This window comes from Cyprinodon tularosa, unplaced genomic scaffold (genome assembly GCF_016077235.1).
Source record: "Cyprinodon tularosa strain WSP-4 unplaced genomic scaffold, ASM1607723v1 ctg306, whole genome shotgun sequence".
NCBI lineage: Eukaryota > Metazoa > Chordata > Actinopteri > Cyprinodontiformes > Cyprinodontidae > Cyprinodon > Cyprinodon tularosa.
Window position 1 is genome coordinate 980,969 of NW_024039015.1, and position 27,701 is coordinate 1,008,669.

Genomic DNA, 27,701 nt, shown 5'->3' on the forward strand with positions numbered 1-27,701 from the left:
TCTCATCATCTGTAGCAAAAACAAGGTTGAAGAATTAGTCATGATGAAGCCATGCTGAAGCAGTCTGGTTCAAAAACACATATTTGTGCATATTCACTCACATGTTGCAGAGCGCAGACTATAGTATTTAAAAAGTAGCTGTGTTGTAACGAGTATGGAAGAAAATAACCAAAGAAGCTTAATTGGCCTGTGTTCACACTTGAAGCCTATTATATTTAAATTCTTGTCTAAAAAAGGGGCATAAAAGGAAAGAAAGAGAGAAAGTAAGTACTGGACATCCAACTGTATAGAAAAATGTTGCAAAAGAGAGATGATAGAATCAAACACTGTCTAAAATGTGACCTAATATAGTACGATTAGGATGTACTTGACCATTTTGGCGGTCAAGGTTGGGTACAATTGCTTGACATACAATTTTGACCAGAAAAGGAGCCATTCGTCACAACGCCTTTGGCTATTATACTACGTGCCGCTTTTTCCGCATTCTGGCCAGGTCCAAGAGGGGCGTGTAGAGCAGAAACGGCAATCGTACAACACCACACTACAGGAGGAAATAGAAAACACAGCCATTTACAACTTCTTTAAAGCCTCTTTTTGCTGTCTTTGAGCAAAAGTCAATTTTTGCAAGAGTTTTTCCACAATCTGTTGATAATATGGGTACGATCACAGGATGCCTGTAGATTATATATTTGCGAGCCATTGCTGGTAAGAGCTGTTGTTTATTCAACATATTTTCTATGTGTGGATCTATCATTTCCTAGGTGTGTGCAGTAGAAATTCTGTCAGCACAGATTCCATGGAGAGGGGTAAAAGCCAACAATTTGGCTGCTGGACCTCGTGGACATGTCAAGCATAAAACAAGTTTAAGAAAGTCAGCTCAATTGTCTGAGAAATGAAGCTTAAGTGTAAATTCAAACACTCATCAGCTTCACCTGAACCAACTGTGGTGTCCCTTGTTCAGCTCCAGAAGTTGTAGCTCCTGGTCCAACTTCTGTCTCTCGCACACAAGCAAACTTTCACCTATATCCACCCTGTCGCCTCCCTTATTACCAGACTTAGGCCCACTCACCCTCTGACTTATTCCACCACCATTCTCCAGGCCCTGACGAGTAGACTACTCTAATTCTTTTCTAGGTTACTCATCCAGGCGCACAGTGATTCACAGCATCAAAATCTTTTGACTGGCCCCGAGTGCCAAGGAACTTTTGTGTATTTCTTTATCTGCTTCTGTCTCCTTGAACCCCAGAGCCTCGACAGATGGCTGCTTACACTGAGCCTGGTTCTGCTGGAGGTTTCTTCCTGTTAAAAGGGAATTTTCCTCTCCACTGTCACTCCATGCATGCTCAGTGCAAGGGATTGTGCAGAGTCAATGAGTCGATCAGCTGGTTGTCCTTAGATAGAAATATTTTAAAGAATATGATTGTTTTACCTTCATTAATAAATTTAATATTTTGTGAGTCTCTCCAGGTTAAAATTACCTTTCCCCCAATATATGTTTGCAAAAGTACTGTACAATATGTATCCACATTCTTAGGTCTGTGGTTTTTAACTGTTACATGGTGCTTGTCCTCAGACAGGAATTTCCTGACTCATGGAGAGAAGTTACATTATTTTGGAGAGTAGAATTTAAGCTGAGCCAAAAGAAAAAAGCTGTTAATGTACTAGCCTTTTTTCCCCCACCATTACACTGCAAAAAATATAAATCTCAATAAGTTATTTTTTCTTAAAATAAGTGTGTTTTTCCTTGATTTGAGGAGATAAGTAAGACACTTTGCCAATGGAACAAGACAATTTCCTTTTAAAATAAGAAAAAACTATTTTATCGTCTTATTTCAAGTAAATATTATCTAACTATCTTATTTTAAGAGTGAAAATACTCATTCCATTGGCAAATCATCTTATTTACCTGCTCAAATTAAGGCTAAATATACTTAATTTAAGCCATTTTTTTACTTATTTCTGGATTGTTTTTGCAGTGTAGCTACTTTTAAAAAATCTGTATCATGACTGAAAGATTGGGTTCTCAAATAAAAGAATAATGCATCCTCTGCGGCAAAGAACTACAGTACTTACTTAAAGAAAGATAAGGGGAGGAGCTTGGTCATCCTTGAGGAAAGTAGCTGCATGCGCAACCAGATACTGTATATACGTACATCCATAAATAATATAATTATGGTTCTAAAATTTCTTATTTGTATCCTTAACTCACTAAAGAATGCTAATACACATCTTTAGAAAATGTTTTATGACTTGGTGCTTTATGAGACTTTATGAGATGGTGCTTCCGGAACGGATTGTGTAGTGACTGCGACAAAATCTCATAATGCATTCCAGGATATATCTGCTTGTCAAGTGACCATAGATGATCACTACTTTTCAAGGTGCATTGTGGGAAATTTTGAGTCCACTAACTTTTCATCCACTTGATGTTTGGAGACTTATTTTAAATGGCGTAACCTCTATATAGTGCCCTACATAGTGATTAAGGCGAACATTGGGACACAGCCCTGGATGTCGGCCATGATTTCTTTGTTGGGCACCAATACTAGTGGAAAAATATGTAAATATGCATTCAACTTGTTGAAATATGTTGGTGCATTCAAATTGAAATGGTAGACAGTTACTTTTTTAACAAGATAGTGTATTTCTGAAATGGGTTGTACCTATTAACCACATGTGCATTGTTGGGCAGCCATTTCCTGCATGAAGCTGTATACTCCCTTTTGATTAAACTAAGGCATTACCCTGCAATGTGTTGATAAGGTTATGTGTCGGTTCTTCTTGTGCTAAATGCATGTTTGGTAATTTTACTTTTTGTTTGGCCTGTGCAGCCAAAGGCCACTGCCTTAATTTTTATTTTATATCCCTTCATTTTATCTACATTTTTTTTACTTTCTTGTTGCGTCCCTCCAAAGATTTGTGACATAGCGCTGATTGTGTGCGCCAGTCTTGTTCCAAATGGGAGGATATAAAGTTTTCCTTTATGAATGAGTTTGTCTGTACTGACATTAAATGGTGCAGAAGATGGAACAGCGTGGTTAAATGCAGAGCTGTTACTGTTTATTCAGTGACTAAAAACACACGGATCTCTAATTTATCTCTATGAATAAATAGAGATCAGTGTGAAAACAGCATACAGGGGTGAGTTTATTGGCCAAGCCTGAGGTACAAACAAAGATTTTGGTTTCTTTTTCCATTACATACAGCATAAATAAAGTCTGAAAAAACTACCATAGTATACAATGCTTGCAACTTTTATTTAGTAAAACATTGTTTTATATCCGTTATTAAAAAGCAAAGCATTCTGTATGGGCTTCGCGGGAGGGCTTGTTTCCCAAAAGTTTCTGTGCGCAGCAGGTAAACCTGTCATTTTATTCCCCCATATATTTCTGCATCGTGCCAAAAACACACCTACTATTCTTAAATAATCAATAATTTTGCCAGTGGTATGTTAACCGTTTCTTCTTTTTTTTCTGTATTTCTGCTTTTTATGTTGATCACTGCTGCCGTGTGGCTTTTGTGAGTACTGCAACTATATTTACATCAACTATAAACGTGTACACTGCAAAAACAGTCTAGAAATAAGTACAAATTTTGTTACATTTAGCCTTATTACCCTTAATCTGAGTAAGTAAATAAGGTGAGTTGCCAATGGAATAAGTATTTTTACTCTTAAAATAACATAATTAGATAATATGCACTTGAAATAAGACAATGCAATTTTATTTTCTTATTTCAAATGTAAATTGTCTTGTTCCATTAGCAAAGTGTCTCACTTGCCTCCTCAATTTAAGACTAAATGCACTTATTTTGAGAAAAAATTACTTATTGAGATTTACATTTTTTGCAGTGTTCTCTGTCAGCAATTATTGTCTCCTGTGAGTCAAATTTTTTCCTGGGCTCACACTTATTTAATAAATCTGGATGTGTTAAAATATTTTTTTTACAGCGATCTTCTATGTCATTAAAACACCTTGTAGTTCCCAATGAAAGTCTAGTCTACTCAGGATACACCAACTAAACCTTTTACTACCAAGGAAACCATCTTTGGGGGAGAGTTAAAGAATTTCCAAATAGATTTGAGTCTTGTCTTATATCTACAATTAATTGTGAAAATGCTTTTGGTAATCATGTTCCTATACACCCTATGCAAGATTTAAGGCTCTGCTAAGGATGTTCATGCAAGAAATGTTCAGTCTTATAATTTGAGGAATTTTAAGGGTTAATTTGAAAAACAAGAACTTTGCAAAAAAATAAAATAAATAAAAGGAAGAGCAGTCAGAAGAAAAAAAACTTTGGTTCATGCCTATCCAGACTTGGGTAGGACTGAAATGATTTTTCCATACTATTTTAAGACTTCACAGAGACCCGAGAACGTTTTAATCCTGTATAATTATAATTTAGGCCAGAGCATGAGATGAACTGAAACTACCAGCACTGATTTATGAAGTGTGAGTTGGTGTCTTTATAGGCGCTAATTGACTGGGTTTATGATCTCATGCTGCTTAAATTGACTTTGGAGAGCTTTGCTTATACACACCCACACACACAACCCTTTAACATAAACCTTCCAGTTTTTTATTTTTACAGTGACCTGCTTAGTTTTCCTTCTCTCTGTATTTTCCAGCAGTTCCCACGGAGATTTAAACAATTCGTTTACAAGGAAAACCATATAATTTCCTGTTAATTAAACTATTGCTTGTTTTCTTTAGGAATCCAGCCACTTCAGGCTTAGTACATATAGCAATATAAGTTTAAACTTCTAAATTTTGATCTAAACTGATTGTCTCTTGTTTAGATGCTGCTAACTGTCTGGATGAAATATATTGGTTTAATAATATAATTTAATTTTTTTTTTATTTTTTAAACATGCTGGAAAAGACATTTGGGAACTCGGGTGAAAGGCGAAAGACATACTAGAATTTCATCTTAGTTATGAAATTGTTATCTGATATATTTGATTCTCAGTACCACATTTTGAAAGTTTAATCACAATCAATCAGCTTGTAGATTTTCTTCCAGCTTCCATCATATTTGCTTTCTATTTCTGTTCTCTTCAAGAAAAGAGATTTTATTTTTCCCCTCACTGTAATGCGTTAGGTTAAGGATTCAGCATTGTGTTGACTTCTTTTGCGGTCCGTCAAAGTTTCATGAATGATTAAAAGCACTGGGCCTCGAGCTGCTCATAAATAAACAGCAGGACCGAACAGCCTTCTCACGGACAGAGAGAACTGACACACTGACTGTCAAATAATACCATTCAGAAGCTAATCCAGTGTATAGCATTTTTATGCAGTATATCCCTGATTGGAAATCATGCATATGTGCTTTGGGTTGGAGGGAGTGCGTGAAAGTAAATGAGGGAGCACGCATCAGGAGCGTGCTCTTTTTGCTACAAAAAAATTCCCTCTTTTCTTTAACCCGGAGACACTGAGGGAATAAAGATGAGTGTTTTCCCGAAACCAGGCAGCCATTTTCAGTGAGTAAAATGTCAACCACATGGACAGTTGATAGAAAACCAGAGCACAACGGCAAAATGCTTCTGGTTCTCTCATTACCTTGGGGCTATGTTATGATTGGAAGCCTTCGGTCAGCCCCTGAGCGAGTTGAGAGGTCACACCATCCATATGTGGACCCTTTTTTCATCCGTTCTCCACCAAATGAGAGTCGAGGTGCCACGAGACGACCCTCAATCTCAATCTTGCAGGCTAATGAATAGTCTGAGGCCAGCCGCCCTGCACATGCTGAACCTTTGGCTTCAGAATCACATCTCGGCCAATTTACTCCATAGCTTGTATTCTGCTCCACACCGCCCCCAGCCCCTAAGGTCAAGGGCTTGGAAACAGTTTTCTGCTTCAAACCATATCACTAATGGCTAGAAATAACTGGGATGTTTTTCATAAGAGTTGCAAGCTTGTTAATTGTATGCATTTAAGTGTGGATGGGCAGTCACACCTTTTTATATAAAAAGAAGTGAAATCAAATATTGCACAACGTTGATAATAGTGATCTCATGACAATGAAGAGGAACAAATAAAATGACACATCAGAAACAAATTTGGATCAACTTATGAGGGTAGAAATGCTCACATTAGCCATTTACAATAAGGACAATGTAGAAGGAGGGGATGGGGCATAGCATAGTTTCTCAGTTTGCTAACCTGTTTATTTTGTTAGGACCATGCAAAAAAATGGTGCTGCTAATCTGGGTGGAAACAATTAACAATAGTGTGACTACCTAATCTTCTGATGCTGAAAACCCTCCTGCACTTTCAGTATCGGGTTTATTTAAAAGATGCACATGTATATTAAAGATTCCGTCATGCATGTTTTGAAACCTCCCATGTGCCTTTTTTTTATTTTTTTGTGTTCTGCCAATATGGCTCTGGGAATAGATGTCACAGAGCTAGATGATAGACTAACAGCTTCGCTTTAGCCAAAATGCCAAATGTCAAACCAAATTATGATTTTTTTATCCAAAACTTGTATGTATTTATTATTTTTGAAATTATTTTGTACTAATGAGTGTTATTAATGTTATATTTGCACAGTTTTTTTTCTGTTTGATTAAATCTTCAGTATTTAGTGCTTACTTTATATTGTCAAGGAATAATATTCTCATTATCCTCAGTAGATATAATCCATGGGCATATTTAAAAAAATGGCAAGTAATACATTTTTTCAATGGGACTTAGCACTTATCAGTGTAGTCAACAGTTAATTATTATATATGTCAAAGGTTTTTTTTTTTATCAGGCTGACTGACGCTAGGTTACAAACTTCGTTTCCTAAATTTGTTGCTTACAGTTAGCTGCTAATGATAAATTGGCATTTGCGTCAGACAATAATCCTGATGCCAAACTAAAGGGGTATTTTCTTTTTGATGACGGAAATTTTTAAATCCCCCCAATATATTCTAAAAGGAGTAATAGTCTGGTTTTTAACATTATAAACTGTATATATAATCCCTCTTAAATTATCTTTAAATTCATGTTTATTTTAAGGAGAACACTTTTTAAGAAAAGTTCTCCATTAAAGAGAGAATTTGACTTTGCATATGCATATTCATGTGGATGTAGCATTACCAGCATTAGAAGTTTTGCTTACCATTATTTCCTGGTCTCATAAACAATAGGTTAAAAAGGTACACAAGCAGAAGCACTTATCGATGACCTGAGAGGTGTCCCTGAGAGCTGAAATGGTCTGTTTTGGTTGATTAGACACCGGAATGGTGGTTTACAAGTTTGGCTTATCTTAATACTCGCAAATGGTAAAAATCAAGGAAGAGACTCAAATTGTTACACCCTTACTGGCTTTCCTGGTTTGAAAAAATATTGTGGATTGCCAGACAGGTTTTCCTGATACTCAACCACCATTGCACATGTTTAACATGAAAAGTCTGATTTCCCATTGATGACACCTTTAAAATCCTATCTTGCTCTTGTTGAGGCTTTATGTAAATACATAAGGGGGTTGTTGTTTGTTGTTGTTTTTGTCGCTCAGGTGTAATGAGTTGGAATTTCCAGCCTCCTCCTCTTTGTGACAATCTCTTTTTCTCTTTCTGATTTACCGTAACTATTTAACCAGACTTGTGACACAAATTGGGTTATTATGACAATGACCACAAGTGGTGAATGCTGTGTTTAAACACTGGCTGGTTCCCCCGCTTATCCATCCTCAACCTCCTCTACTCCTTTGTTAGGCCCATTGTGCAATGGCCCCAAACCTGCTGAACACATTTCTAAATGGCACTTGGAGCCCTACTTTTAAAGGAAACATGGAGTTGTGGATTTTCCTCACTTAATGTGGCATCTCAGGCAGCCAAATGGAGTTGAGGGAGATAGGTGGGTCCAGGAAGAACAATAGAGGCTTCTCTTGGGGATGGTAGGCAAGGGTCAAGAATCAGATTGTGAAGGACATTTGCAGTCAGTGGATTGATACTGGACCATTGATTCCTGGCTTCTTTTTTCCTTTCTCCTAAACATGATCTGCATTGCAAATGGCAGCTCTTACGCCTTGGCCTTTTCTGGAGTCAGAAAAGATGGGGGAGGGGGAGGTGGGATTGAGCAGGAGGGGAATCAGAAGTTCCCACAACACACAGTCCCACTACACTCTGTAACCTCACACTGCTCCCCAATAAAAACCCAATGCACTACTCCTCCTTCCCCGAGTCCTAGCCCTTGTCCCAGGATCTCACCACAGCTGCCTTTGCGGTCTCCTAGGACCTCTCCGTGCCATTGAAGAAAGCACAACAGGCTCATTGTTCAGAGGGGTGGAGGCTTGGACAACTCTGCCGCTCCTAGGTGTATTGTTTCGCCTAACAAGCCTCATAAGATCTAAAAGCGAACCGCTTCAGCCGAGTGGGGAAAGTTAGTCTTCTGATTTTTAAAACCTGAGTAATGAGGCTGCTCCTTTTGGCTCATGTAGAGCTGTTAAGGTCACACTCATCCATTTGCTGAAACAAGTTTTACACTTTAAGAAAAAAAAAACATCCTATAACCATCTGCTTAAATTCATTTTCACATTCCTTAGATTTTACAAAATTGTCATTGTTTAAACAGACAAATCTTTCTTTACTACTGAATTCTAAAAGGATCATTCATGTGAACAAAGAGTTTAAACATTTTAGCTAAGATTCAGCATTTTTCCAAAGCTTTTTGGATGTTTGAGCTTGAATTTGATCATGAATTTAGACAAACTTCCTTCACATTTATATCACTCAACTTCTCCGCTCTTATTAAATTCTGTAAGGACAAAACTCAAGTCGGGTACAAATCACTTTTGATCCACTGAAGTCCACCGAGATAGAGCTTTAAAAAGATTCTGGCGAAACGATTAAGGCAAGAAGTCACACAAATTGAGGGCAAAGAAAATGCATTCAGGATGGGCTGACCATGGACACTGCAAGTGTTCCAGTTAATAATGTTCAACCACCTCACAGAGACAGTGGAAGTGATATGCAAATTGTTCTTCACACACACCGAGCGTGTCCTGCAATTATAGACTCTCATGTCGCTACTGGCCACCTCTGCGCAATTAGCCCCCTCCACACTCCACTGTGGAGACATGTTAGCACTGTCCAGAGGCATGTTTGAATTGCAAATCAAATGAGAAACAACATTTCCAGGGGTGCCATTATAAATTAGTGTTGCATGATGGCCCCAAATTGCCATTTCTACTCCAACAGGAATCTCCAAGAGGGGCTGGCTTAATCCCCAGGAAATACAATTTATTTTGGCAATCATGTACTATGACTTTGAGCTCAGATAGACAAGCATGAGGAGTATTTCACTTCAGCAATGTACATGAGTGTGAAAATGATATTACAATGGTGGTTCAAATTAAACAATAAAACACATTTTTGTTATATTTGGCTTTTTTACATATAATTGTATGTTCTTGCAGAATATGTTAAAATCTGCACGAGTTCCCCTTTCTGTCAAAAGCATTTAACTCTTGTGTGTTCAGTTTTAGAAAAGACTGATCTTAAGAGATTTTTACACAGCTTAAGCTACTACAGCTAAAAAAAGAAGAGTTTATGGCTAAAATTTTGGTGTCATGGACACAGACCTGGACCTTCAGAGGCACATAAAGGCAGTTACTGAATCAGCCTTTTATCACCTGAAGAACATCTTCAGGATTAAAGGACTAATGTCCAAGCAGAATATATAAAAACCCATTCATGCATTTATCTTCAGTAGAATTGATTACTGCAAAAAAGTCCACCAGAAAGCTGCAGCTGATCCAAAACGCTGCTGCCCAAGTTCTCACAAGAACTAAGGAAGTAGAACACAGTAGAATCAGTCTGGTTCTGAAGTCCTTACACTGGCTCCCTGTAGCTCAGAGAAAAGACTCTAAAATCCTTCTGTTAGTCTATAAATTAGTGAATGGATCAGTAACTCAATGCATAACAGATTTGTTGTCAGTGTATCAAACTCCCAGACCATCCAGATCTTCTAGTTCCAGCCTACTCTGTTCACCCAGATTTAGAACCAAACCTGGAGAAGCAACATTTAGTTCCTATGTTCCACTGATCTGGAACAAGCTTCCAGAAGATTGGAAAAGTGCTCAAATCATGAGTTCCTTTAAGGGGTTAAAACTATTTTTTTTAGAAGTGTTTTTGGCTGTTAAATTGCTAACTGAGGTATTAAGTTGTGATCCAATTGTTACGTTTGCTTACTACCTGCTTTTATCATGTTATTATCTTCATTTGTTTTTATCCTCCTTTTATTTTTCTTCTATTTTATTATTTAATTCATGCAAAGGACTTTGAATTGTCTTTGTACTTAATTGTGTTATATCCATAAACTTGCCCTGCCTTCTAAAAAAAGAAAAGAAAAGAAAACTATACTTATTGTCGTTTCTACTATCAAATGAAGTCGCCCCCTTTGTAAATTTGATATCAATGTTTCTGTTAGGCCGATATCTGATATTTACAGATATTTAATGTTATGTATTTTAACCTTTGGATGCTGTGAAAAAGTGACCAAAGTGCTGATTTTGCTTGTTTGCAATGTGTAAAAATTGCTCAAGATCAGCTGATACTGATGATAATGACAATAAATGATGCATCCCTGGGACAAACTAATGGTTGACAGCTGAATTTTGCACTAAAGAAAGTGAAATATTTAATGATAAAAACTGGGGGAAAAAGGACAAGCACTCAAGAGGTCTGGCTATTGGCAGCCTGAATGAACACTTACATTACAAACATCTTACAAGCAATTGACAGGGCTGCCTTTAAGTATTTCTTGCATAGTTATGCCTTACACAAAAAAGAGTGTTATGGTAAGAGTGACCTGATGGCATTTACAGTAAGTATGGTGTGTATCGACTACAGGTTAGGTTTTGATATTTCTGACTGCAATCTCCCAGCTAGATAAAATATGTCACCATTTTAAATTAGTGGTGCACTTCTAATAAACAAGTCAGTGTTTAGAAAGGATGGTGGCATATCAATCCACATCATACTACTTTACTTTTTTCTGTTGTGTTTGCATTTAGTTAGTTTCTAGGTTTTAGATCCTAGTCTCCAGGGTCTGATGTTTACCATCTTAATCAACTGCTTTGTCTCTTAGACGACCCTTCTCTAACCTTCAGGCTACTGATCTCAAGGCCCCTGCAAAAGGATATCGAAGCTGTGTTTGCAGCAAACACTGATTTGAATTCATTAACCCTCCCACAAACACCCCCAAAGTTTGTCTCTGGGGCCCGGCACTGAAGCTGAAGGAGAGCGAGACAATGAATAACATAGAACTTAATGGAAAACCTTGTTTTTCTAGATAATTGGAGCACTAGTTCTTAGGGAGTGCAGGCTCAGGTTAAGAATGTAAGAGGAGAAAACCTGGAAGAACTCAAGATGGCAGCTTTGATCTTTTTAGTTTTGGTCACATCCACTGTTTACTTATCTGCGGTTAAACGTAAGCTAAAGTAATGTTTTTAAGATTGGAATACATTAACTTTTATTAAATTTTCCTTTAAGATCGATTAAGTATTTTTAAATATTGTTTTTTGAATCTGGTTCTGTCTTTACTATTAAAAAAATGCAATAAAAAGGTGAACTTTGATAAACCTTTTGGAGAACCTGATTTCTTCTTTAAAGACTGAAATTATATATAATGGACTATTATGGGCTGTATGGAATCTAATCTCAGTGTTTTTGTTAGTGTTTAAAAATATAATAAATTCTTTAAATAATTGTTGTAATCTCATTTTTTGTTTAAGTTACTAAAATTCTCCAGGGAGACAATATTTTTGAGCATTATCATTAAGAAAATGAAAAATTCAGGTTAAAGGTATAGTGGAGAATGTTCTTTTCCCAGGTGGATCATCTAAATAAGTGGTCCTCCTAATTGTCAATCATTCTGGTGATATGTTTACGTAAGGCTGTCCTACGTGGTCCTCCCCATTTTCACTTATCATAGTGGAAAAATTGCCAATCTTCTTCTGGAAAGTAAGCTCATATGAGTGATACAAACAGTAACTTTTAAACTGCATGCATTTAATAGGGGTTCCCTCTCGGGAGCAGGTACAGAGTTGTGCATGTGGAGAGGACAGGTCTTTTCAAAAATTAGCAAAATTCCTCCACTATACCTTTAATGGTACATGTGTCATTATGTAACATATAGTTTTAATGCAACAGCACTTGAATTTAACATAATATAACATATTTTTTTCAATAATTAATGTTTGTTTAGGTGACAAAGAGTTCCTAGAAGGAATAAATTCCTAACAAAATTCTCTGTTTTAGCTTCCAGTTAAAGCCTGAACATACATTTGAATTTTTTTTTTATCACCGTATTAGTAAACAAAATAAGTGATTTGAAAAACCTTGAAAATCAAATAGACTGAGTGCTAAAATTAAAAGAAATGTAAAGGTTTTTTTTTAAATAAGCAATGTTTTAAGCTGTACACTCTAACAGTTATTTATAGTTCCATACAATCGTTGTACAAACAGTTAATTTGTCATGTAGGATATACAAAATATGTCACACTAAAGGTAAGCAAGCTCTAAAATGTAATAATCCTGATATTATTTTCAAACTGTTATAATTCTTCATAGTACTTTAGTTCTTCATAGTACTTTAGCTATGTAAAATATTTTCTGCACTTTAAACAAGCATCATCTGCAAAGAAAATACACTTTCAATTATTAATATAGAACCCTCAATTCTGTCTTCTAATAAAAAAAGCAAGGAACCAGATAGAAATCTGAAGAACTCAAGATTTAGCCATGATTATAAACTACCCGTGGTAATGACATTACTAGAAAAAGAAAACTAATCTTTTTAATCCAGTAATGTGCAATTTCTCACAATTAAAAAATTTCTCTAGATTAATGATGTTTGGCTGTGACACCATCCTGGAGAGATATATCAGCTGTGCTGCTGCCATCAACACCCTTGTTTATACAGTAGATGCTGGAGATTGGCCTGTTTTCCAGTGTAGTCCTGTTTCTCTGACTGTGACTGGCTGGATGTGCTCTCTTCATCCTCTGACATAGGAGCTGGCTCGGAGCTCGTCTGCCTGGCTGTGTGTTTCCTGGACGGGGCCGCCTTTTACAGCTGCTTTTTGTATCTCTGATTCTTTCTCCTTGAACCCCAGTCGGCCTCTGCAGATGGCCGCTCACACTGAGCCTGGTTCTGCTGGAGGTTTCTTGTTGTTAAAAGGGAGTTTTTCCTCTCCACTGTTGCTACAAGCATGCTTAGTGTAAAGGATTGCATTTGAGTCAATGGAATCACTGGTTTTCCCTAGAAAACTTTGAATCACTTTGACTGTATGATATGGTTGAACTGTAATGTGCCTTGAGATGGCTGGTGTTGTGAATTGGCGCTATATAAATAAACTGAATTGAATTGAATCAATGATTCACAGGACGTCAATTGAATACAGTACCATCCTGCTGAAAGGCAAGTGATTTACACAAACTTGGCCACCTAAATGCCAAGTAAAAAGACTGCCCTCAGTTGCAAAAAGTGTTTATACAGCTGCTCTCTGTTAATGTTGAATGACGACTTATTTTTGGTTAATGGCAATCTGAGCACAAGTCTGGGTTTAGTCCTAAGAAAGACTGAAGTTCGAATCAACACTGAATCCTATTTTAAAATAAGACAGTGCAAGTCAACGCTTTTGTTTTTTTTTCTTGCAACCCATTTTAACAGACAAAACACAGCAAAACTGAACAAAGATGGACTGACATGAAGATGTCAGACGACAGACACTTTTCAAACCATGTGCAAACCAGGCAGAATCAGCACAAGGGTGGTGACATGCATGAATGACACGGCTAAGAAAGAAAGAAAAGACAAGATAAAGAGAGACATAGTGAGCAGTGGCAAGCGTAGCTTCTAAGCCCAGAGTTGCATTATGCCAGCTCACTGGGGCACCACTTGCTTCGTAACTGCCAATGAAAAAGGCCCAATCTCGCCATCCTCTGGGAGTGATATCTAGGGGAGCTGGAGAAGAGCGGCTCTCCCTTTAAGGCTCGTCAGAGTCTTTGACGGGAGGCGTGAATTTAATCCTCGGACCTGCTGAGATGCAGAGGAGAGCAGCAGGAAAGTCTTTCCTACTTCAAGGACCTTGGTTGGCTCAAGGATAGCCTGCCAAAAAAGCTTTAGACCTGATGACAAATTTATTTGTGCAGCTGAGTCCCCCCCTACCCCCAAACAACCCCACCCTCTCGTCCACCATGGAAATTTGTGCTAAATCAAACCTCTGCAAACACAATTTAAGCTATGTGAAGTACGTTTTTTCTACTTAAGACTTGAGACAGAACTGAAGCAGGCATCTGTGCGCTTTGCCATTTTTTCCCCTCCATAGATGAACAGCAAATATATTCTATTTCTGATTTCCCCTATCTTGCCAGGACGGATGGTGTTTTTTTCTTTTTCTCTCAGTAGCGTGTCACCAATCTTATACTTGAGGCTTGAGTGGAGCGGCCTGTGGCGCTGTGGGAGTTCGTCTAGCTGCGGAGGGATTTTTGATATAAGTTGATTATTTGAAGAGACAGTTCCTGAGATGGCAAAGAGGCAGAGGAAAATTATTTGTACATCCATGCAAAAAGCCTAGCGTACAGCAACAGCAGGGGGGCTGGAAGCATGCAGAGAGGAAGGTTTATGAATATGTTTGTCTCACACTCTTTCCTTCTCTTTTAGGCTTTGGGCCAGACTCACTGGCCGGTGCTCTGAGAACTAAGGGAAGACAAGCCAATATATTCAGAATACTAGAGGTGCACCCACTTCACCAGCTGAGATGAAAACCATTAGACTGAGGAGGGTGCAGGATGTTTCTCTTCGACTGTAGTTAGCTTATCAGATGGAGGTTACAAATTACAGCAGTTTCTCTGATCAATCCATCTGCACTAAAGTTAATCTTTTGTCTTGCCTATGTCCTAATATTTGAGTCATCAACATTTAATTGTAAACATCTTCATATTAAAAGTATTATTTTATACTTTTTTCATACGATGTTTTCACCTGGGCCTTCCTCCTACCTAAGCTGTCAATCATAGGACTTCTAGGGGTTTTAAAGATCACATTTTTGTTGTCAGAGAAAGAAAATAAATATGGGGGAAAAAAGAATTAAGACTTAGAAAAGTTGTGCTTTCAAATACAAAAGATAGGTCCATACAATATACTGTGCCCTGCAGGATGGGTTGTATCCTAGTAGTCAATAGGAGAGAGGCGGGGTACACACTGGACGGTCCGCCAGTCGATAGCAGAGTAGCATAGAGACACGCAAAGACAAACAACCATGCAAACTCACATTCATTCCCAAGGGAAATTTGGAAGGTCACGTAAACCTAACAATCAGGTTTTTGGACTGTGGGAGGAAGCCAGAGAACCCGGAAAGAACCGCAGACACAGGGAGAACACAACATGCAAACTCCACACAGAAAGGTCCTGGTTCCCCTGGTACCAAGCACCCTCTTGCTGTGAGGCGATATCATCATGCCGCCCCAGAATGGTGATATATCACTGCAAATATGTTTTGGATATGTGGTGTCGAAATGGTTAGGAGGGCATTGTGCTTGGAATCCTGAGGTTCCAAGCCCCACACCTATGGATTGCCACTCTGGGTCCCTGAGCAAGACCCTTAACCCCCAAACTGCTCCCTGGGCACCGCAAAATGGTGGCCCACTGCTCCTCAAGGGGATGGTTTAAACGCAATGAGTTAATTTCGTTGCTCTGTACTTGTGACAGTGTAATGACAATAAAATGCTGGGAAAAAAGTAAACCAATTGCTTTCATAATTTTGAATCACTTCCTTGTAAAAACTTGGTGTTTAAAAAAAAAAAAAGTTTTAGAAGTACATATAGAGAAAAGAGCAGAAAATATGTAATGTACTGTAAGTTCTTTTATCCGGTCCGCTTTATTAGGAATCCAGTTTGTGTGGGTTGTTTTTGTGTTTTCTTTCTCTTCCACTAGATGTTGTCCTGTCTTCGTTTGGGCCTCTTCGCACACCTGCGGCTTGTTGGGTCATCACCAGAGGAGTATTTGAACAGTGGGCTGTCACTACCCCGACGCCAGAGTGTTTGCCAGTACTGGGTACTCAAGCCAAACTGTGATTAGCTGAGTCTTACCTTTAGTCTTGTCTTTCTGAGTCTAAGCCTGCTTTGTCTTTGTTCTGCGGCAGGAAGCCTTCCTGATCCACTGGATAAGTCTGGACCTTCTACCCCCCTGGAAGGATAAACTGAGTCACAATTGAGCTAAGGGAAACCTCCACATGATTCATTCAAGTCCCGTTCAAAGAATTCCGGTTCCGGTTCACCAGTCCGCTGAGGTCCAACAGTGTTACCCAGCTGTATATCTCTCAGTCTGTGTTTTTGTAAACCACGATAGACCTGTTAACTTTTTCCCTTGGCTTCTGTGTGTGTTTCTGCATGTGGGTCAGATCCTTAAAGCCCATCATGACATGCTTGCAAATTTAAAAAAATGCTTTAAAATGCATTTCAAAATGCCTCACTTTAGCTGAAAAGTTCCACATTTGTAGATGCTCTAACACAAAAAACAAACAAACAAACAAGCATTCCACCTAATTTGGATAGGACCTTCATTAAAACAACTTTATGGTGTTTCTAAATATTTTATGAATCCGATGTGCAAGCTTTTTCAGACACAAATAAAGTCATTTGTCTTACCATGTCCACTGAAATTTACAGAAGGTGTTGATGTATTGATCCCAAGCTTTAAAAACAGCTTTTGAACAAATTGAAAACCCCAGGAAGAAAGCACTTAAGGAAAATGTGAAAAGAAGGAGCTAAGAGAGGAAAGAAAAAAATAGAAGTATAATACAGCACAAAATCAAGGAAAGGAAAAAAGGAAAGCTGAAAGGAAAGATTAAAAAGGGTAGGAAGGTGGAAACAAATAAAAAGGTAAGACAATCACAAACAAAGAATAAAAGGAAAGATGGAGAAAAGAGAGGAAGATGGTAAAAAAATAAACTACTGAAAAACAAACTAGAGACAAGAGAAAGGGAAAGAAGTTTTTAAGGAAACAAAGAAAGAAATGCTGAAAAGAAAATGATTAAAGAGGAAAGTAAAAAATGAAAGAGTTATGCTGAGAGGGAGTCGAAAAAAGATGGAGCGCGAGGAGGAAATACTGTAAAACCATAAAGAAAAAAGAAACAACATAAATGCTTTTTTTTTTCATGTAAGTAAATTATGGAGAGAACAATACATGGTCGGACATCTTACTATATCACATCTATAACTGTCCTCCTTAAATACTACTCATCTAAATTTACACAAAACAATTAGCTGCTAAAGTGAATTGTTCTTTCCTTTTTTATGAGCCGACTGAACGATAAACATTAGTATCATGTTGCATTTCCAAAAGGCGTATGTAAAGCATTAGCTTGAAGTTCTATTTTAGCATCAAACAACATTTTGTTGTAGAAAAATTATCTGCTGTAGGCATACTGAGAGTTTCCTTAATTGAAAAAAAAAATGCAAAAATAAATGGTCAAGAAAGACAGGAAAGGATTGTTACTTTGGAAAAAGTTTGACTTTCAGCTGTTTCAATCAACCCCTTCATGTCCTGCTAAAAATATGCCTGTGTGCATCGAAGATCAGAGCCAGAGCAGAAGTCCAGATAGGTACCTGACCACCACAATGTTGTTTTGTTTGAAAAACCTTTTTTTTTTCTTCTAGGGGAGATTTTTCGCTGCTTAATGAGCCTGAGTGTCAACCAATCACCCTGACTGAGAGAGGGTCAGAGCACCAGCGAGGACTTTCAAATGCCTCCAGGGATCTAGCTCACCAATTATTACAACAAGCTATGCAGTTTGTGCAAAGACTAATCTGGTTTGCTTATTTGTGTGCATCCTACTTATGATAGACCTCTTCTGTCTAACCTTGTCTGCATATTATGCCTCCCTGAAAGCTTAGGCTGAGCAGGTCTTAAGAGCCCTATGCCACTGGAAACATAAGCCTTCCTCAACCCCATAGAAGAACAACATCTGGAAAATTCCTGACACTTCCTCCTGTCATTTGTGTTCCAAAGCTGCTAGTTATGGAAAGAGGAAGATCTATTCCAGGAAGAGACATATTTAGGCAGGAGATGTAGATTTAGATAAACACAAGCATTCATTCACAACAGAACACTTTTAAATCCCTATATGAGCTGTTAGTCAGTTTGATCTCAGCTAGTGCTACGGAAAATTTGTGCTGAGTTTCTCCTCCACAGATAAAAGTATAAGTATTATTTGGCTATTAAACTCATGCTCTTTATCGATCCTGGGCACTCTAGGTTGAGTCTGGGGCCACCCATACCTTCTATTAAGCGTATCTTCCTTCTAAAGAAGCTTTCCCTTCATACGTGCCCATGCATACATACTAGGGGTGGAACGATTCACAAAATCCACGGTTCGGTTCGATTCACGGTTTCTGGTCACGGTTTTCGGTTCGGTTCGATACATGTTGATTGTTACACCGAAATCCCATAAAAATGTATGGAATTAATGAAAAAATCCCCCCAAAAATAATGGATTGTAATTATTTTAAATGATCCGTGGAAACCCTGGATCATTTCTGTATGTTTTGCTGCTTTGAATTTAATCATCTCGCGCATGCTCTCTACCATCTCCAAGGAAATCAGAGGGGAGCGGACGAAGCCACAGTAGGGGCTGTAGGCTTGGCTTTGAGCAGCCGGTCTGGAGTGCAGCGGAGGTTGCTGACGGAGTATGAGGGATTTCGGGGTTAACATGACATGTTGGTGGTGTTGCTGTTAGCGTAAACAAAATGTGTTGCACAATGCTTGCACTAGGGGTGTAAATAATAATCGTTTTGTATCGATGCATCGATCCAAAAGCCGACGATCCGATGCATCGACACGTCCGCAAGATAATCGATTCATGTTTTTTTTTTCCCTCCGGTCTTTTTTTATCCATTTGCTCCTGGGCGTAATTCTTCCTCCCGTGCTGCGGTGCCGCTAAACCTATTTTGCCCTCCTACCGCGCTTCCTGGTTATACTCTTACAGCAGTTTGTTGCAGCAAGCTTCACACAGACATTTTTAAATTATGCTCAGTATTGAAGCGTGGTCTGAGCTACACGCTGTGGGTCTAGATACGGCCGAGGGGATGAGGAAGTGGGGGCGAGTTTAGTCCGACGACGGAGGGACAATGGGGCAAAAAGAGCGGAGATTCAGCTGGAAAAAGGCTCCCAGCGTTCTCGCGCACCTCGCTCTTCTAGCGGGTCAAACTTCACGAGTTGTTTTCCGCAATTTCGGTCATAAAAACAAAACAAGCCGGCCTCCTGTCTGGTGCACTGTTTGCGGTCAGCTACAATCTGGGAGAGGTGCAGCGGAGCGTCTCTCAAGGGGGCGGTGACGCAACACTCTGGAGCCTTCTTCTTCTTCTTTTTTTTAATGGCGGTTGGCAAACAACTTATAGGTGCATTATCGCCACCTTCCAGAATGGAGTATGGACCAGACAAACTATTATATTCTCCCTAAAATACCCGTTCTTCTTAGAAAATTAAAAATACTACCAAAAACTACATCCCCAGATGACCTTTGAAACAATTCCCTTATATCTAGTTTATTTTTATTCCTGTCTAACTCTCTACACAACATCTCTCTTTCCTGAATATATTTATTACATACTAAAAAAATATGTTGGACAGTTTCTCTGGAGCCGAGGTATTGCATTGAACTCATTACACTGATATTGTGCAGTATTTTTGCAGTATTTTTTGATGCAACTTTTCTACTTCTGTTATTTGCTGTTGTTTCTAAAGAAAATGCATAATGATATTACAGCTTTCATTGATTTATTTCAAACTTGAAACTTTGTTTAGCCTGTAAGGTGTAAAAAAAAAAAATAATAATAATAAAAAAAAATAATTAACCAATTAATCGATTAATCGAATCGAATCGAATCGTGGTGTATTCTTAAGTATCGAAAATAATCGAATCGTCGGGTCAGGAAATCGATACTGAATCGAATCGCCATGATGGATGTGATTTACACCCCTAGCTTGCACACTGTTGCACTTTTATCCACAGCTTTCTTTCCGCCGTCATCGTAGGTCACTCTAAATGCAAAGTGGTCCCATACAGCAGACCTATAAAGTGCTGCTGGCGCGTCTTCCAACTCCTGTTCTTTCCCACTCGCCATTCCGACACAATTCTCCACAACAACTGATTTTTTTCCTGCTACACCCGGCTAAGCTGCTTCGCTTCTTCTTCTTCTTGTTTACTACTGGCGGTTGGCTTTGGTCGCAGTACCGCCACCTTCTGCTCTGGAGTGTAATCGCTTCGCCTATGAGAAAAAGGAGCAGCGCATGAACCGAGCAAAACACACACGAACCGAACCGAGATAGTCGAACCGAACAGTTCTGACGGTTTTCATAAATCGTCCCATCCCTAATACATACCATGGGAGTTTGGTTCCAGGGGTCACCGATACACACTTATACTTAATATACCACCCAGAATAATATTGTGTAATTACCATAGGTTCTGAAGTACATAAATATATATCTAAAAGATACCCGCTGCTCTTGAAGCTTTTTTTGATTTCGGTTGTCTGTTGTCTTCTTTTTGCTGTCATACAGGTGTGGAACCAGACTTCTGGAAGTTACTGTATATATATCACTTCCATGTTATCTATTTTTGCAGTTTTTTTCATTGTCTCTCTTTTATTGCACTCTTTCCTGACTGTATCTCTTTCCCCCTCCCCTTAGTTCTTGTCCCCTCTTTCTTTCTCACCTCCATTTCTGCATGGGTGGATTTGGTTGGGCATGTGTCAGTTACGTTCACTGTATGTAATGAATTCCGTAAATTTAAATGATCATTTTTACTTGTTTATGTTTACTGATCTGTCATTTGTAAAGTAAGTTTTTTTTAATTCTGTCCTAGCTCTGAGATGTTCACGATTTACACTTTTTACTCCTCCCACATATAGTCAATGGATGAGAGAGTACCCAGGCTTCCCTGCGTTGCTCAAACACTTCAAACAGCAGCGCCCAGGCTTGAACAGCTAAGGTGTTACTTTTTATTCCTTCTGCATCAAACACATCCTCGATCAAACATCACGCTCTTCAAACGAGGTGTCATCTGCTGCAGACCATTTGGGTTTGATATGAAGTAGTGTAACGAGACAAAGGCTGTACTGATACTATGATTGCCTGCCTCCCTCCTCTGATATCTTGTAATACAATACAGTAGCTAGAAACAAATCCAGGAAGAAAAAAAAACTGACACTGTGCGGATCTACATTTTTTTCATTCTGTTTTAATTTTCCTTTTCCAACCTAAAGCTGATTCATTGCTTGCCTTCATCGCTATTCCCTCTTGTTACTTTAAAAGCCCCAAACCTTTATTTAAATTTAATTTTACATGATAGATCAACACAAAAAATAGATCATAATTGTGAATTATAAGGAATTGGATGGTTCTCAAATTATTCTAAAAATAGAAATTTGGAGTGTGAACTGAAAATATGAAACAGTACCTAAACCTCTAAACCTCTCACAGGGCACTGTTTAAATTATTGTCCAAACTCTGGCAGATATGGCCTTGAAAAGCCACTAAAACATGGTGATCCATCTAAACTGACATGCCACACAAGAAAAGCATTAATTGAAGATTCAGGAGCTACAGAGATTCACACCTTAGGTAGAATAATCTGCTAATAGGTCAACTAGTGGTGGCCCTAACCACAAGTCTATAGGCTTTTTCAGTGGAGCCATAAGACTTCTTGTTTTCTACAACACATGTAGAAGAAACCAAAAAACATATGAAAGATGTTCTGCATACATTGACAATACATTTAGTGATGCAAAACAAATGCTAAGCTTAACATTTAACACAATATTTTAACTGACAAGAGGTGGTGAAACATTGAGCTATGGGGAAGCTTATTATTCAGTATGAACTGGTAAGATGCTTTAGGTTGATAAAGACAAATATAAGACGATCCTACAAAGAAAAAAAAACTCTAAGAAAGACCTCAACTGAGTAGAACGCTCAATTCAATATAATCCATTTTTATCTCTATACCACAGCATATTACACCTCAATGCACTTTAAATAGATAATTCAACCAGACCATACAGTCAGATTTTTCAAAGTTTTCTATCAAAAGACAACCTTAGACACACAGAATCAAAATGGAGTGGTCTTAATCACATCATATTCATGATTTAGAATGACCTGGTCAACATCCTGTCCTAATTCCAGTTGAGAATCTTTGGCAAAATTTGAACTTTTATTTTCACAGATGTTATGTGTTCCAGCTTTTTACCATATTTTGCACTTTGCTTTGGTACATCGCACAAAACCCTTGTAAAATAAATAAAAAAAATAAATAAGTTAGTGGTTTTGAGTTGAAAAAAGTGTGAAAAGTTTTTTTTTTACTAGTTTTCTTAAGTGCTGCATGCATACAAACAGGAAAGCTACAGTTTCTGATTGCTGTATCTGTGAGGCAGAGTGAAGGAAACCACTAATCCAACTGCAGACTGACCACAAATCAAAAGCAGCTCTCTAATGTCCTACCTGTTTACACAGGAAACCAATCTATTTGTACTATGTACAATTTAAAACACACTTTACTTGTGGCTTGCTTCTGTGTTTTTTTAGACTAAAATGAACACAAGTGTCTATGGTTTCACTACCTAGTGCCTAGCAGGGGAAGCCTGCAGCCTCATGCAGGTCGACAAACTAAAAACTCAGCTCCAGTCCAATTTGCTACAGGTTTCCCCGAGGAGAGAGAAGCAGTGTTGATTTTGGCACACCCTCCCAGAACCAGCGAACAAATCCTGCCTTTTTTTCCAGAAGAGTTGGCTCAGGAACTCACTGGAGAGCTAGGAAAGAAGAGGAAGAAGGAGGGGGAGAAAGGGCAGAGAGAGGGGCGAAAAACAGCCCCAGGGCTGGAGTGAGATATTGTATGCATGTGCACTCAAGCACACGGTTTGTGGCCAGCTGCTTAAGGATTTTTCTGAGGAGTCAAGATATCCACAGAGTGAATGGAGTGAGGTAGAAAGACAGAGAGAGAGAGGCTGCTTATGCCAGTATTACTCGGGTCTGCTACTGGGGTAACAGATAGACATTATCTGCACTGTTTTAACACAATCTGTAGTATAAGGTAAACAACTTTTTGTGAGACTTAGCAGAATACACCGTGATAAACCTTTACAGTCCAACTTCACCAACCTCAAGGGACCAAGAACTCACCTCAGATTTTCTATGTTATTCCCTTTAACACTTATAAGCTCCAAATCACTATCCGTCATTTTCTTTTATTTCATTCTAAGTTTACAGATTCCTTATGGGATGCTGTTATGTTTATATAACTTGTGGTATAATTTTTTTGTATCTGCACATTGGGAAAGGCCAGGATTTTTTCTTCCTGGTTTGAAACCGAGCAGGATAAGAGCTGTTGCCAAGGTTGCAGCTCCACATTTTCACAGCCATGCTTGTCAAAGGCTGAAAGGGCTCAAGCCCTTGAAACACCTTCTGGGCAGCTCGCCCTTTCTGCATTCGACAGAAACTGCTAAAGGCGACACAGAAAAAGAGAGAGCAGCTTGGAGGATGCGAGAGGGATGAGACCAGCAGGAAGGGGGTCTGCATTTGACTGATACATCAAACCGTACCAAGCTGTGGCTGACTGAATAATTGTGAGGGACAGGCTGTGGACCCCCCTGAGCCAGAGTGCAGCCCAGAATAATACCTCTGCTTGGGGCTTCCTCTCACAGCCTTGCGCTGAGGCCTTGATGGTGGTGCCATGCAAAGCCAGTTAGCAAAGCCAATGAACAACCTAAAGTAGGCTGAGACGGCAGTACATTTTTGAAACTTTAACCCACTCTAGCTCCACCTTACACAAAACGATAGAGACATTTCACATGTCTAAGCTAAAGCTTTCCTGAAGAGATGTTTTGTGGTGCTACGCTGTGGATGGACAGCCCATTCAGGCTGTATTCAAGGGTTTTGTCAACCAAGAATTTAGATTGGAGTCTTACATGACCTTTCATAGGGGTCACTGGTTGGATCTGTTGGAGCTTTTGTTGGCACACCTGGGTGATGGAGCCTTGACAGAGCAACAGGCTCCTCTTTCAAGTTGTTTTTTTTTTGTGTGTGTGGGGCTGCTATAGGCAGAAAAAGAAACCCTACATTGAGCAAACTTGGGCAAAGGAAACAATTTTGTCGAACATATCTAATGGTTTTCATAAAAACACTAATGGAAATTAAAACACAAAAATGAACACAGACAAGAAGGAACATACTATAAATTAGTCCTTTAGTTCAGTTCTTTGCTAAATATACTGTGTACTTTTGGACATTTTCATGAAAATTACTTGTAAAAATCTTCACAATGTATGAATTTCTATTCTGTCAATGTACAAAGAAAGCTGGAAGAATTCCCTTTCACTTAGACTCATCTCCTGTTCTTATTGCTCATAATAGACTATGACAATGAATCCTAATTATACCTCATTTCAACAAAGCAAACGTGTATTTCAGTCCTCGTATACACTTCAAAACCATTTTCTGCAAAAAAATATTTTAGTTTATCATCGAATGTGTAAAAGTGAAAGAGATAATATTCAATGTAAATTTCTGTACGTTGTGACACAAATAGAGGTCTTAAAATTTATAGAGTGAGCTAAAAATGAATGAAATAAAAATAAACTAGAGTTGATCTACAGCTTTGTGGACAAAATAAAATGTTGTTTCTAATGGTTAGAGGAGAAAAGGCAAACTGATTTTTAGAACTATAAATCAGCTTTATTTTCATTACATTGGCAGCGAAATTCACTCTCTGCATTTAACCCATCCCCTTGGGGAGCAGTGGGCTGCCATTATTTGGCACCCATGGAGCAGTGCGGGGATTAAGGGTCTTGCTCAGGCAACCAGAGTGGCAATACTACATTACTACTACAGTAATACTACATTACTACCACAGCAATACTACATGATTACTGCAGTACTACTAATGGAATATTACATTACTACTAGAGCAATACTACATAATTATTGAATTGCACCTACAGCAATACTAAATCACTACTATAGCAATACTACACGATTATTGCATTACTACAACATGCTACAGGAATACTACATTACTACTACAGCAATACTACATGATTACTGCATTACTACAACAGGAATACTACATTACTAGTATAGCAATACTACATTACTGCTACAGGAATAATACATTATTACTATAGCAATACAACATTACTACTACAGCAACACCACTCCCCAGGTTTTACTGGAGTCTGCCTTAATCAGGGCTGAACCCACATCCAAAGGGTCCCAAGCAGAGATCTATTATTGTTGGGAGCTGGAGAAGTACCACCTTCCTCCAGCAGAGTCCGCCGTGGATCCTCCTGAGCTGAGCCTCCTGCACAGCTGCAGCCCATTCCATCATCAGAGGATCCACAGTACTTAAGCTGTCTTCAGACCTTGCCTCAACGCCGCAGTGTTGATCCAGTTGGTTAGCCACTACGCCTAGTGTCTCTGTAAACCTTTGTCGACTTCTGAATCCAGTCTGGATTCTAACCTTTGTCTCTGTCTTCCAGGAAACCAGTTTTTCCCCTGTGAAGCTCAGGAAGAGCTTAACCTGCCGAGCCTGCCCTCTGAGCAAAACCTGAAGCCTCTCTCTGGACTTCCATGCAGCTCAGGACCAAGAGCTGGAAACTCAAACCCAAGGTCTGCTCATTCTAAGAAGTAAGAAGCTGAAGCAGCTTACGGACTCTGCTGATCAAATCCTCTCCAGATCCAACAGTTTCCCTCTCAAGGCTTTCATCAAGAACCCTCAAGGTATAAATCAGAGACTGTCAAGAATCAAACTCCTATGCGCAACGCTAACTGAACTGTTTCTCACGCAGACTCCGGTGAACCAGTTTCCCAGGCCAGAACCAGAACCAGTCATAATCTCAGTGCTTGTGATAATAAACACTGTTAAACCTTTTACTCCTGTTTCCGTCTCAGTGGTGTTCTGCATAATTGGGTCACACCAGTGAACCCATCATGACAATTATCCTCTGTGCCAACCAACCAGCAAATTAAAACAATAGACTGCTGCATTATCAGTACATTAAATATCTACTTCTTACAAATGAGTTATGTACAGCTGGCATCCCCAAGGTCGATCCTCGAGGGCCGCTGTCCAGGCATTAGAGGTTTCTCTGCTTCTCTCTCCTCGGGGAGGTTTCTCTGCTTTAAATAAATATAAGTAAATATACTCTCATGTGTTTTCATAATGAATTATGAAATCTGATGTTGTGAAGATTCAGTTTGTGGTTGGTATGAGTTGATTTCTAAATATTTACTGCAATCTTGCAGCGTTTTCTGGCAAAAATATAATTTTGACAAATTTGAAAGGCATGCTATCTTCTAGACATTTACACACTCAGAGGCTGTGTAAATGTTCTCATTGATTATAATTGCTGCAGAGGTCACGACTGAGCAAGTTGGACTGAAACCAGGGTAAAGTAGATGAATGGCAATTCCAGCAACAACATTTAGATGGCCAGGTCAGATTTTCCAACTAACAAAGCAACTGGGCCTTGTGATGACTCCTGTCTGATCCTTCTTGAGAAGCTGCTGGCTACAGTGCATTGATGTCACTTCCTGCTCCATCTGTTGCACCAGTTTTCCTCTACCCCTGTCTGGAATGTTCAGTCTAATTGTGTATAACCAAAGCCTGGACCCCGGACTCACCTGCTGCTTCCGTTCCAGCATTCTCCTGTTAGGTGTTAGTTAGTCAATTACCCTGCAAGATATATGGTAGAATTTCTTTCCTAATAAATAAAAATGCATAAATGGATAAAAACTGCAAGTTTACTATGTACCATATCTAATCTTAGCATTCACTTAAGCAATTCTGAGCAGATGTTACCTGGATAAACAAACACAGCTGAGTTAAAGACTCCTCTCAACCACTAACTGTTGCATCCTTACCAGAAAATCTGGGAATTCTGAAAATAGCTCCAAGGCCTCTGGCATTATTGTAGGGATAGAGGTGGATGATGAAGAAAAAAAAAACAGCCAGAAGCCACAGCAGGACTTTGTCGGACCAGACTTTGTTTGGATATATTCATTCAGAGATTACACGGTTTGCTACTTGTTTTGGCTTCTTCGTGCATTGGGTGTGCTTTGCTTCTAAACCACAGAGTAATGAAAAAAAAGGGAAGTCAAATAAAGCCTGCACAATTTAAAAATGTAAAGAATAGAGTCATTTAAAAACTGTGAGTAATTCTTAGGCTGGTTGGCATTATAGTAATCACTTAAATGACACAACTAAAGACACACAAGTTGAGCTACGGTTTGTTAAAAGGGCCTTCTCTTAGAATTTTGGAAACATATCAAAAAGTATCAACAAGCTTCCATTGGAATTAGACCAAGCAGACGTTTGAGGAACTCACCGTCATTGCCTCTGTGGGTGCTGTGATCTTAAAGCAGATTTTTCAAAGCTCATCATAAAGGAAGAGTTCAGCCAGGTCAGCTCCCTTTTTGAACACCTGGCACCTGCTTTTCTCCTTTGCAAGCGGAAGCCACATCTAAAAGGAACATAAAGTCCTGATTATCCTCTTTCCTGTTTACCTTTCAGATTGAAGTAGGAGCAGTAGAAGTGTAAAACATTGCCCATCATACTTTCTACTGTCAAGACATTTCCTGTGGTCTCTGCTGATTAATCAAAGAGCTTCATCATAAAGCACTGATGTTCGCACAACCTGTCAGCGCCTCAGT

General features: G+C 38.8%; 1 long non-coding RNA gene across 1 annotated transcript; it reads right to left on the bottom strand.

Moving 5' to 3' along the window:
• Nucleotides 1-467: 467 nt before the first annotated feature.
• On the bottom strand, nt 468-27,701 carry LOC119787935. The gene is made up of 3 exons (XR_005281396.1): nt 27,606-27,701; nt 27,377-27,511; nt 468-541 (listed from the first exon to the last, which is right to left on the bottom strand). It is a non-coding gene; the product is annotated as an uncharacterized LOC119787935 (long non-coding RNA).